We start from the raw sequence: 13,820 nt of genomic DNA, 5'->3' as shown, positions 1-13,820 counted from the left end.
ATCAGTCGTTTCCAACTCTGGGGTGACGTTGCTTTCACAACGTTTTCACGGCAGACTTTTTACAGGGTGGTTTGCCATTGCCTTCATCAGTCCTCTACACTTTCCCCCCAGCAACCTCAGGAGGGTGGAAGGCTGAGTCAACCTGGAACTGGGTACCTGAACCAGCTTCCACTGGGATCGAATTCAGGTTGTGAGCAGAGGGCTCCAACTGCAGTACTGCAGCTTTATCACTCTGCGCCATGGCGAATTTCAAAGGAATGAATTGGAAGCTAAAATTTCTGTGATAATAGGGTGCAATTACAGCTTCAGAATTCCATGGGTACAATGATAAAGGATACTTACAGGATTGATCTGAGACATTTAGAACATACAAAGCAGGTAAAGCAAATTTGTATTCCAGGATCTTCTTGGTAGTTTTGGTGTAGCAATGGGTAAGGTTTTAAACTCCAGAGGAGACACAGTCTCTACCTGCAAATGGCACAAGTCAGCGCTTTTTTTGTAGTAGGAACTCCTTTGCATATTATCCTTTGAAAACTCACAATGCAGAAAACTTACAAAACCCTCCTCCTAAATTCACAGGATGTTCATTGCTGTCAGATGGCCATCTAGCCTCTGTTTAGGAGCCTCCAAGGAAGCAGAGCCCACCACCTCCTGAGAAAGCCTGTTCCACTCAGGAACCACTCTAACAGTCATAGAATCCTAGAATCGTAGAGTTGGAAGGGACCTCCAGGGTCATCTAGTCCAATCCCCTGCACAATGCAGGAAACCCACAAACACCTACCCCAATTCACAGGATGTTCATTGCTGTCAGATGGCTGTCTAGCCTCTGTTTAAAAACCTTCAAGGAATTCCTTGAATTTACTGGCTTTCCCTCCAGCTGATGTCTAGAAACCTGAGGTTAAAAAAAAAACATACTATATTCCATATTAAGGACTGCTCTGTTTCTATTTCATTATTACAGGAGGTGGTGGCGGCTACAAGCATAGCCAGCTTTAAGAAGGGATTGGATAAAAATATGGAGCAGAGGTCCATCAGTGGCTATTAGCCACAGTATATATAAATGTGTGTGTGTGTGTATATACACACACACACACACATATATTGGCCACTGTGTGACACAGAGTGTTGGACTAGATGGGCCATTGGCCTGATCCAACAGGGCTTCTTATGTTCTTATTGTGGTTTCTGTTTATACCCCAGCACCCTCTATCTCAAATCTGAGCCTAGGGATCGTACAAATCTTAAAGCATAATGCACAGGTTATGGTTTCTGCCTTAACGGTTTTTATCACCAGTACTTTAAAATAAGGAGGAAGTGTTATGGCATCTCAGATTAGCAAATTAGATCCTGGCCTTTTGTGTGTGGAGTCTTTCTCTCTCATTATTTCTGTCTGACCCACGGAGAGGTTCTCTTGCTTATGCAGGGCATCTGGGCAAGGATTCTTGTTGTGTGTTTTTAACTCCTTTATGCCGCGTGGCTGCAATGGCCAGGGTGACACGAACCTCTGCTAAATTGTTTCTGGCACAATCGATACCGCGGCCTCTGCGCCCCAGAGCATATTTACAAGCCTGCTGCCTCAGCGTCGCCGAAGAGGAGTTGTTCATTTATTCCTTTTGCTGACTTGAGGGATGTGTACTAATCAAACACTCCAGTAATCATCCTTTACTGAGCTTCCTATCTCTGGGATCTGCAGAACAGATTTTGCACGAAACACTATGCACAAATAACACCCCCTCCCCTCTCCCAATACTAGCCTACTGTTCTATACTAGACATCATTAGAATGGGAGAGGTGTGTGTTTTTGCATGGGCATATGGTGGAATGACAGCGTATCTCTTCACCTAGAGATGCAAAACACACGGGCGGAAGGGGGAGGGGTTGTAGCAGGAACTCCTTTGCATATTAGTCCACACACTCCTGATGTAGTCAGTCCTCCAAGAGCTTACAGGACTCTTCTTACAGGGCATAGTGTAAGGGGTGTCAAACCTGCAGTTCGGGGGCCGAATCAGGCCCCCAGAGGGCTCCTATCAGGCCCCCGAGCAGCTGGCTGTTATCTGCTTCCTTCTCCCTATACCTTGCTTCCTTCTGCATAACAGCTTGCTTAGCAAGGCTTCCTCAACTGCACAGGTGCTACAGAGCAAAACCTCTATTTTCTCCATTGGCTGAGGCTCCTCCCTTGGGGGAAGAGGGGGAGGAATAACTTGGTTTCCCAGGCTCTCTGAATTGCACAGTGGAGCTACTGAGCCAAGCCTCTCTTCCTTCTATTGGCTAAGGCTCCCCCCCCCCCAGTTCTCTGGGGAAGGAAGGAAAGAGCTTCTTTGCCCAGTTCCCAGGATCCCATAGGAGAAATACAAAGAAAGCATCTTTAAGACAAATGAGTACTAATGTTTAAGTTTTAAAAATATATATATTTGTGTTTGTCTGTGTTCTTTATAAAATTTGTATCTCTGCTACCTAATCTTAAATGGGTACACACATGGCCCGGTCCAACATGGCTCGGCCCAACTCGACATGGCCCAGCCCAACAAGGTCTCATTTATGTCAGATCTGGCCCTCGTAACAAATGAGTTCGACACCCCTGGTGTAAGCTCTTGGAGGATTGGCTATATCAGAGGGTGTGGTCTAATATGCAAAGCTGTTCCTTCTACAGAAAAAGCCCTGCATACAGGGATGTCTTCAGAGGTCAGCAGGTTGGACCTCAAGCCCCGACCCCCCCCCCCCCGACCCCGCCAATGGATCCGTAGTTTAATAGATGGGAAGATGCAGTCATTTTGTCATGTTTGGACTAAATAAAATTAGAAACTCCAGTGCTGGAAATCAACAATGATTCTGAACAGATTAGGGATTGGGGCTAGAGCAAACAAACACAACTGAATCCAACATGAAAAAACAGCAATATTTAGAAACCCGTAGGAGAACAATCCAATCTACGACACTCTGTTTCCAGCCTCAGAGTTACCATTCTTCAACAAAAGTACTCAGGAAGCTGTGGGGCTTTTTTTGTAGAAATAGCCCAGCAGGAACTTATCTGAATATTAGGCCATGCCCCCTTATGTCACCATTATTTCATGCAGGACTTTGTGTAAAAAAAGCCCATTAGGAACTTATTTGCATATTAGGCCACACCCCCTGACACCAAGCCAGCCAGAACTGCGTTCCTGTGCGTTCTTGCTAAAAAAAGAAGGGGGAAAAAGCCCTGAGATACCGGCTCTGGTGTGAAATGGATTTATACTACATGCCCCCTCCTTTTGATTGAACCAGATTTAAGGTTTGTAATCTTGTGATAAATGCAACTGACTCCCCATACTTTACAGGTATTCAATCTGCATAACCAGTGAATGGTCTCTCTGTTTTTCTGATTAGATTTTAATGTTAACACAATTACATTTCACTCTGCACTTCCACTTTCCATGGCCCCTCCACCCTCTTGCATTTCTTAACTGCAAAGTGAGGATAGCTGCATAGTGAAGATCCACTCATAGCATCTGAAGAAGAATTCAGCCCTGGTCTATGAAAACTTCTGCTGGAATACATCTCTAAGGTGCCATAGGACTCCTGTTAATCCAAAACCATGCAGATCAGTTTGTAGAGTATTTGCTTGGTATGCAAAAGATTCCAGGTCTGCTTAAACTTTCAAGTTTAGAAGGCAGGGGCACACAACCAAGTTCCCAAAATCCTTCTACACACACAGAACAGGAATCATTCCTCTTTTAAAAGCTATCTCCCTTTTCACTGGGCACCGATTACCTCTGTTAACTAGAAGCAATTTCCCTTTGTGGCTTGAATGGGAATCCTCTCTGATCCTCTCACTCCTTTTGCCCCCATCCCAGTCAACAGTCAGTGCTTAATTGGAAACTGTGTCCTTGCCTTCTTCAAACTATCGATGTACTCCTATATTGAGAGATATGCTAATCATCTCACTCCTTCCCAGTCCATAGTCCATATGCCTCCTTCCCAGTCCATAGTCAGTGCTTAATTGTCTCTTCAACTGTCAGTTAACTGACTCTCTCCACAGAATTCCATTTGAACAGTCTGTCACTCAAAGGAGTGGGACATTGGCCCAGCAGAACTTCTGATTGGCTGTGCAAAATAAAAGACATCAGAGAAGTGCTGCTGGATCAGATCAGGAGGGGCCTTCTAGTCCAGCATCCTGTCTCACACAGTGGACAGCCTGTTCCTCTGGAGGGTCAACAACAAGGCAGAGAGGATGAGGCCTTCCCCTGAGAAGAACCTCAGAAGAAACCTGCTGGATCAGACCAGTGGTCCACCTAGTCCAGCATCTTGTCTCACACAGTGGCCAACCAGTTCCTCTAGAGGGCCAATAACAGGGCAGAGAGGCCAAGGCCTTCATAAGAACTTCAGAAGAGTCCTGCTGGATCAGACCAGTGAAGGTCCATCTAGTCCAGCATCCTGCCTCACACAGTGGCCAACCAGTTCCTCTGCAGGGCCAGCAACAGGACAGAGAGGGCGAGGCCTTCCCCTGAGGAGAACCTCAAAAGAGCCCTGCTGGGTCAGATCAGGGAGGGTTCACCTAGTCCAGCATCTTGCCTCTCACAGTGGCCAACCAGTTCCTCTGTCAGGCCAACAACATGGCAGAGAGGCTGAGGCCTTCCCCTGATGTTGCCTCCTGGCTCTGGGATGCAGAGGATTAGTGCCTCTGAACTAGTAGCCACTGATAGACTTATCTTCCACTAATCAGCAGGGTTTCTAAAGCTTCACTGTGAGTGGTGGATTCTCTGTTTCCGTCAGCTCCTCTTCACCCTCAGCTCTTGGCAATCAGCAAGGAGGGACAGTGCCAAAAAGCAGCGTGGCTGAACTGGAAGATGGAAAATCCTGTCAATGATTCATCAGGCTGTTACAAGTGCCTTGCCAGCAGTAGAAGTTAAATAAAAGCGAACAGTCGTCTCGGTGGCTTTCTGCTGAATGTAGCACTGCTGTGCTGCTCAACCAAACTCTGTGCCTACAAAGTGCTGTCAAGCTGCAGGTGATTTATGGCAATCACAGCAAGGGGCTTTCAACACAAGTGAGGACCAGAGGTGGTTTGCCATTGCCTTCACAGAATCATAGAGTTGGAAGGAACTTCCAGGGTCATCTAGTCCAACTCCATGCACAATGCAGGAAACTCACAAATACCTCTCCCTAAATTCACAGGATCTTCATCGCTATCAGGTGGCCATCAGGCCTCTGTTTCAAAACCTCCAAGGAAGGAGAGCCCACCACCTCCTGAGGAAGCCTGTTCCACTGAGGAATTGCTCTAAACTCACAAACCCCTCCCCCCAATTTCACAGGATCTTCATTGCTGTCAGGTGGCCATCTAGCCTCTGCTTAAACACCTCCAAGGAAGGAGAGCCCACCACCGCCCAAGGAGGAAGCCTGTTCAACTGAGGAACTGCTCTAACGGTCAGGAAGTTCTTCCTAATGTTGAGCCGGAAACTCTTTTGATTTAATTTCAACCCAGTGGTTCTGGTCCTACCTTCTGGGGCCACAGAAAACAATTCCACACCATCCTCTAGATGACAGCCCTTCAAGTGCTTGAAGATGGTGATCCTATCACCTCTCAGCTGCCTCCTCTCCAGGCTAAACATGCCCAGCGCCTTCAACCTTTCCTCATAGGACTTGATCTCCAGACCCCTTACGATCCTCTGCAGGGTTTTCATGGAACACATAAAGTTGCCTGATACTGATTCATACCCCAGTCCATTAGTGTCAATAGTGTCTTCTCAGACTGGCAGCAGCTCTCCAGAGTTTCAGGAAGAGGTCTTTCACATCACCTACTGCCTGCTCATTTTAAACTGAAGTTGCCCAGGATTGAAACTGGGACCTTCTGCATGCCAAGCAGATACTCTACCACAGAGCCACAGACCCTCAGTATTTGGTGCTCTCCCATTCAGATACTGACCCAGCTTAGTTTCCAAGATCTCACCTACTGTGTTCAGTTCTGCACACCACAATTTAAGAAGGATATAGACAAGCTGGAACAGATCCAGAGGAGGGGAATGAAGATGGTGAGGGGTCTGGAGACCAAGTTCTATGAAGAAAGGTTAAGGGAGCTGGGCGTGTTTAGCCTGGAGAGGAAACAGCTGAGAGATGATATGATCACCATCTTCAAGTACTTTGAAGAGCTGTCATATAGATGATAGAGCAGAATTGCTTTCCGTTGTCCCAGAAGATAGGACCAGAACCAATGGGTTGAAATCAAATCAAGAGTTTCTGGCTCAACATTAGGAAGAACTTCCTGACAGAGAGGTTCCTCAGTGGAACAGGCTTCCTCTGGAGGTGGTGGGCTCTCCTTCCTTGGAGGTTTTGAAACAGAGGCTGAATGGCCATTTGACAGCAATGAAGATCCTGTGAATTTAGGGGGAGGTGTTTGTGAGTTTAGAGTGGTTCCTCAGTGAAACAGTCTTCCTCCTCAGGAGGTGGTGGGCTCTCCTTCCTTGGAGGTTTCTCAACAGAGGCTAGATGGCCATCTGACAGCTATGAAGATCCTGTGAATTTAGGGGGAGGTGTTTGTGAGTTTAGAGCGGTTCCTCAGTGGAACAGGCTTCCTCCTTGGGAGGTGGTGGGCTCTCCTTCCTTGGAGGTTTTTCAACAGAGCCTAGATGGCCATCTGACAGCGATGAAGATCCTGTGAATTTAGGGAGAGGGGTTTGTGAGTTTAGAGCGGTTCCTCAGTGAAACAGGCTTCCTCCTCAGGAGGTGGTGGGCTCTCCTTCCTTGTAGGTTTCTCAACAGAGCCTAGATGGCCATCTGACAGCGATGAAGATCCTGTGAATTTAGGGGGAGATGTTTGTGAGTTTAGAGCGGTTCCTCAGTGGAACAGGCTTCCTCCTTGGGAGGTGGTGGGCTCTCCTTCCTTGGAGGTTTTTCAACAGAAGCCACATGGCCACCTGACAGCAATGAGGATCCTGTGAACTTAGGCAGATCATGAGAAGGAAGACAGGAAGGGTTGCATCAGGGCTTAGTTCTCGTGGCCCCTTCTTACACGCCCAGGGAAATGTTGGTTGCCACTTTGGGGTCAGGCAGCAATTTTTTTCCAGGCCAGTTTGGCCAGAGATCCTGGAGATTTTTGCCATCTTCTGGGCACGGAGCCTGCAGGGGTCACTGGGGATGTACGTTTGTGGGGGAGGTATTTGTGACGTTTCTGCACTGTGCAAAGAGTTGGACTACATGGCCCCCGAGGTCCTTTCCAACTCTGATTCTGTTATTCTATAATCTGACAAGATCAGGCTATACCTCCCTCTCCATCGAGCTATAGCTTTGAAAAAAGTCCTGTGCGGTGATCCACCATAGCCCAGTGCAGCAACCAGTCTTCTGAAAGCAATTCAGACAAGGAACTCATCATTTTCTGCAAATGGGAGCCACGTCTGACATGGCTTGTCATGTACAGATCCTAATGGAACCGATGCTATGCGTCCACTCCTATAAAAACCTTGTCAAAAGAAAATATATCACCGAGCCTTCCACTTTCCAAACATCTTTTAATCTCATAAACTCGGCGCTCTTCTACAAAGTGCCTGAGTTATAAATGCATTTAAAGATAATGGGTAGTTCATTGCCAGCATGGACTTCCAGAGAAGACTCGATTGCAGTGGGGTAAGGGGGGAGAAAAATCCACCAGAGCTGTCTAATCCCATCCATCACAACCTTCTCCCTGCTTAAGGCAAGTCATCGGAGTCGATGCAGAAACTCTACTTCAGTACTGTAGGGTTGTAGTCTGGCCCCTCCCCAGCAACCCTGTTCTTCTCGCTCTTTAGCATACAGGAGTTTTAACTAGCAAGCCCTTCAGCTTCATTCCTGGAGAAAATTCCTCAATTATCCCAAGAAGGGGACATCAAAGCCACAAGTAGAAACCAGACCTATATGGTGCAATCAATTTATTTCAGTGAAATTTAACAGTTGCTTATTCATCCTTGAATTGCACAGTGGGAGGGCCTCTGGTGTCCTGGTTCCACTGATGGACCTCCTAATGGAACCTGGGTTTTGGTCACAGTGTGACACAAAATGTTGGACTGGATGGGCCATTGGCCTGATCCAACATGGCTTCTCTTATGTTCTTATGTGTGACACAGAGTGTTGGACTGGATGGGCCATTGGCCCGATCCAACAGGGCTTCTCTTATGTGTGACACAGAGTGTTGGACTGGATGGGCCACTGGCCTCATCCAACATGGCTTCTCTTATGTTCTTATGTCTGGGGAAAGTGATACTCTGTATTCTTGGTGCTTGCGGGGGGGCACAGTGGGAGGGCTTCTAGTGTCCTGGCCCTACTGATGGACCTCCTGATGGCACCTGGGGTTTTTTGGCCACTGTGTGACACAAAATGTTGGACTGGATGGGCCATTGGCCTGATCCAACATGGCTTCTCTTATGTTTTTACGTTCGCCTCTCAGTAACATTAGAACATAAGAGGAGACATGTTGCATCCAGCCAATGTGACAACCGGCCTATAAATGCATTTAAAGATAATGGCTAATTCATTGCCAATACGGAGTTTCAGAGAAGGCCAGATTTCATTGGTCAGGATTTCAGTGGGGCAAGGAGCTGTCTAAGCCCACCCATCATCAACTCCTTCCTGTTTAAGGCAAGATGTACCCCCCACCCCTTTCCACAGTGCCACCTCAGATACTCTAAAGGTGTTTGCAAGCAGAGCAATTAGACAATGGCCGTTCAGGCACAGAAAATACATCATAGCTACTTATTAGTTGATTAGAATGACCAGATGGCCTCTTTTTAGAGGACAACCCGACGGAAGCTGCGTTTTCAGGTAGCTGGCTCGAGGTTGACTCAGCCTTCCATCCTTCCGAGGTCGGTAAAATGAGTCCCCAGCTTGCTGTGGGGGGGGGGGGAGTGTAGATGTCTGGGGAAGGCAATGGCAAACCACCCCGTAAAAAGTCTGCCGTGAAAACATTGTGAAAGCAACGACACCCCAGAGTCAGAAAGAACTGGTGCTTGCACAGGGGACCTTTCCTATCCCTTCCTCTTTTTGGGGGGTCTCTGTCCTCTTTTGGGCTCTTTTTAAAAAAAAAACATATGAAAATGTCCTCCAAATGATAGCCAGTTTGGTGTAGTGATTAAGTGCGTGGACTCTTATCTGGGAGAACAAGGTTTGATTCCCCACTCCTCCACTTGCAGCTTCTGGAATGGCCTTGGGTCAGCCAGAGCTCTTGCAGGAGTTGTCCTTAAAAGGGCAACTGCTGCAAGAGCTCTCTCAGCCCCACCTATCTCACAGGGTGTTTGTTGTGGGGAGGGGGGGGAAGTAAAGGAGATTGTGACCACTCTGAGACCCTGAGTTTCAGAGTATAAGGCGGGATATAAATCCAGTATCTTCTTCCTTTAGGGCTAGAAGGTTAGGAATATCCTTAGTTAGTAGCACTTATCACAGTTTAGAGAGTAGGGATATTTAAAATGAGATTTATCATAGCGATCACTTCTTCAATGGAGTCAGGAAATATGTCCTCTTTTTTGCTTTCCAAAATATGATAACCGTATAAACTGGTAAAAAACTAAAAATCTTAATTTTGCCTCGGGAGGCGTTCCCTGGAATGTGGTGTACGTTTCATATTGGGACAGCCATTCCGAAAGCCCTGAGAATTACGGACCAAGTGGAAACGTGTCCTTGGGCTCTTTCCAGCGTTGGGTTGCCCTGGGAAATGGCTCAAGCAGAGGCAATGATTTATTTATCGCAGACAGCTTAGTCAGATGGATTTGGACTAGTTAAAAAGCAGAGGCAAATAAATTATGTGGCCTCATTATTTAAAGACTCCGACATGCTTCCCTGTCTAATACCATTTGAAAAGTTACTCCACTATTAATAATACTTCCACCATTTAGTTTTTGTTAAAAGTAATAAAGGTTTCCCAGAGCTGCCGGTCCAGCCAGGTTGGGCGGTGTGAGTAATGGATTCTATTCTCTCCTCCCACTCACACCCACATTTCCATTTTCTGTTGTGGGGCAGGGAGGGCAATGAAAGGAACTCTTCATCATCTGTTACTGCGTTGTTAGTGCAACGCCTTCTTGCTTCGTAATTCCACTATCTATTATCATTTGTAGCATGCGTTGCCGTAGATCTAAGTTTGAATCCAGTGGCACCTTTAAGACCAACGAAGTTTAATTTTGGATAGAAGCGGGCCTCGTTTTTGGCAGGAGCTAACAGGAGTGGCGCTCCAGAACCTCTAAATTTCATTGTGCTCTTTCTTGCTTTCACCCCCTCGCCCCCCCCAAAAAAAACCCCAAACACTTGCTTCTGGGCTCCATTGTTTGAACCCCCTGTGAGAATTTTGCTGAACTCTAAGATTTGACAAACTTTCTAATATTTTCCCCTGCAAAAAAATGGGAAAATAAAACATATAAAGCAGACAGATGGAAATCATCATGCCACTGTGAAGAAGATGAAGAAGATGATATTGGATTTCTATCCCGTCCTCCACTCCAAAGACTCTCAGAGCGACTCACAATCTCCTTTCCCTTCCTCCCCCGCAACAGACACGCTGTGAGGTGGGTGAGGCTGAGAGGGCTCTCACAGCAGCTGCCCTTTCAAGGACAACCTCTGTCAGAGTTATGGTTGACCCAAGGCCATTCCAGCAGGTGCAAGTGGAGGAGTGGGGAATCAAACCCGGTTCTCCCAGATAAGAGTCCGCACACTTCACCACTACACCAAACTGGCTCTTTCAAGGACAAGCTCTGCCAAAGCTATGGTGACCCAAGGCCATCCCAGCAGGTGCAAGTGGAGGAGTGGGGAATCAAACCTGCTTCTCCCAGATAAGAGTCCACACACTTAACCACGACACCAAACTGGCTCTCCACATAGGAGAAAGTAATTTAAAAAGTATGATTGGAGTAAGGTTTTATTATGGCAATTTTAATTCAAGAAGCATTTTAAGGTAGGTGCTGAGCTGATAAAATTTAGTACACCTTGGGGTGATGTTAGGGGTGTGTGGCATATGCAAATGAGTTGTGCTAATGAGCCTCTGGCACCTCTTTCTCTATTAAATTTGTTTGTTTGTTTTGTGGATATATATTCTGCCCTTTCCCATATTGGGCTCAGGGCAGATTACAACATAAGAGGTTCTTGACCTCTGCTGGAAATGATCCCTGGGCATAAGCTTTCATGTGCATGCACGTTTCTTCGGTTAGTTTCATGTGCGTGCCCACAAAAGGTTATACCCAGAAGTAAAGTTTGTTGGTCTTAAAGGTGCCACTGGACTCAGATTTTGTTGTGTTGCTTCAGACCAACGTGGTGAGCCACCTGAATGAGCCTTACATCGTTTGTCTGCATTGTTCTCTAGTTCTGTAATCCCAGTCCTATTGCATTGTTGTCAATGTTCCCTCTAAGCTGAGTTAGCGTGAGCCACCTCACAGATGTTTAGCCTCCAGCGCAAACATTTTTGTTTTAGCTCAGGAAGGACGACCCCAGAGCACATTCATTGATGCAGCAGCTCACAACTTTCATGCCAGGAGCTCACAAAGTAGAATGTTTGCTCGCAAGACTCTGCAGTTTAGACGGAACATTGTTTGTTGTATCCCATAATCTGGAAGAAATCTGGGCCATCAATAAAGTAAATGACATACAAATAAAAATTGTCCACCATTTGGTTCTTGACCTTTGCTGGAAACCTCAGCTTTGTATCCAGTTGAGAACATAAAGATCTTTGGTGATGTAGAACACACCCCAAAGTGCAGGCATGGGAGCAGCATGGGGCAGCGAAAACCGCAGCACTGCCCCTGCAAATATCCTCATTGCATTTAAATTAAGCTAATAATTAAGGTACTCTCACTGGATAGTGCAGGCTAGCCTGATCTTGTCAGAAACTGGAAGTTAAACAGGGTTGGTTGTGGTTACCACTTGAATGAAGAAAGGTTAAAACGCTTGGGGCTCATTAGCTTGGAGAAACATCGACAGAGGGGTGACATGAGAGAGGTTTACAAGATTATGCCTGGGATGGAGAAAGCAGAGAAAGAAGGACTTTTCTCCCTTCCTCACAATACGAGAACTCGTGGGCACTCAATGAAATTGCTGAGCAGTTGGGTTAGAAAGGATAGAAGGAAGTCCTTCTTCACCCAAAGGGTGATTAACACGTGGAATTCACTGCCACAGGAGGTGGTGGTGGCTACAAGCATAACCAGCTTCAAGAGGGGATTGGATCAACATATGGAGCAGTGGCTATTAGCCACAGCTTATCATTGGAACTCTCTGTCTGGGGCAGTGATGCTCTGTATTCTTGGTGCTTGGGGGGGGGGGGCACAGTGGGAGGGCTTCATGCCCTGGCCCCACTGATGGACCTCCTGATGGCACTTGGGTTTTTTGGCCACTGTGTGACACAGAGTGTTGGAATATTGGGCTGATCCAACATGGCTTCTCTTATGTTCTCTTATGAATGGGAGACCACCAAGAAATTCCAGGATCTCTATGCAGAGGCAGACAGCAACAAACCACTTTTGAATGCCTCTTGCCTTAAAAACCACATTGGGGGGGTGGGGTCGGTGGAAACTTGAAAGTACTCTCCACCAGGGCTTATTTTTCTGGGGTAACAAAGTTCCAGAACCTCTTTGTGGAAACAAAATTCTCAAAAAATGTTCATGAAGAGCACCCATATGTTTCTCCTTCATTTCCCTCTTAAGAGTTCTGGCACCTTTTCCCAGAAAAAAAATTTAAAAAGTCCTGCTCTCCACCACACCAGTAACTAAGGTATATTTTGAACTTAGCTGTTGGCCTCCATCATATCTCTTTTCTCAGCTCTTCAAAGCTGCCCAATCATCATCCTTTGGAATGTTCCTTCACATGCGCAGGGCTCTTTTTCTAGCAGGAACTCCTCTGCATATTAGGCCGCGCCCCCCTGATGTAGCCAATTCTCCTGGAGCTTACACTAGGCCCTGTACAAAGAGCCCTTTAACTCTTGGAGGATTGGCTACATCAGGGGGGCATGGCCTCATATGCAGAGGAGCTCCTGTTAGAAAAAGAACCCTGCGCATGCGCATTCCATTGAGCATGCTGCAGAAAGCTGGGGCTGACTGGGCTTCATTACCCCATTGCACTGGTCAGATCTCTCTGATACCCCTTTACGTGCATCTCTTCCAGTGAGAATTGTCCTTGTCACTCTGGATGGTTCCATCCAGGGCTTTTTTGAGGCAGGAGCGCACAGGAGCGGTGCTCCGCATGGGCTGGCCAGGGCTCCCACTGGCACTCTGGGGAAGGCACAAGGAAGCATCTTTAAATGCCTTCCTGATGGCTTTAGCCTTCCCTAGTATGCCCACTGTGGCAGGCGTGTTGGCGAAGCAGAGAAATCACGAGGTCCGCACACATTGCTGGTATGAAACGAATTTTACTTTGGCACCAAAGCAGAACTTAGTCGGCCATAAGCCCCTACAATGACTAAGTTAAAATCATCCCCCAACCAGTCAGTTTTATCCACATCCAAAACAAGCAGGTCGGCTCCCCAGGCTTATCTGACTCAACATTCTCCACCCCCTGGTAACTTCTAGTATTTTTCCATACCTCCTGTCTCCATGCATTATCAGCTTCAGCAAGAAGCTTCTCTAAGGCCTCTTTGTTATCTAATACACATCCAGAGGCCTCAATGCGGTCACTGTCTCTTTATCTAATTTACAACCTTGAATTCGCACCCACTTGGGCTGTGAGGCCTCTAACGAAGGGTTGCATCAGACATCTTATTTTTAAAGGCAGAAACATGCTTTCATTCATTATTATAGGGGTATTCATTAATTATTCATTGGGAAGACACAGGGGAGCTCCTGCTGGGCTTTTGCTACAAAAAAAAAAAAAAAGCTCTGGTTCCATTTCCATCCATGTGCGTGTCAAAATGT

This window comes from Heteronotia binoei, chromosome 16, assembly GCF_032191835.1.
Source record: "Heteronotia binoei isolate CCM8104 ecotype False Entrance Well chromosome 16, APGP_CSIRO_Hbin_v1, whole genome shotgun sequence".
NCBI classification, from domain to species: domain Eukaryota; kingdom Metazoa; phylum Chordata; class Lepidosauria; order Squamata; family Gekkonidae; genus Heteronotia; species Heteronotia binoei.
The sequence above is the reverse complement of the archived record's forward strand: the minus strand, read 5'-3'. Positions refer to the sequence as shown.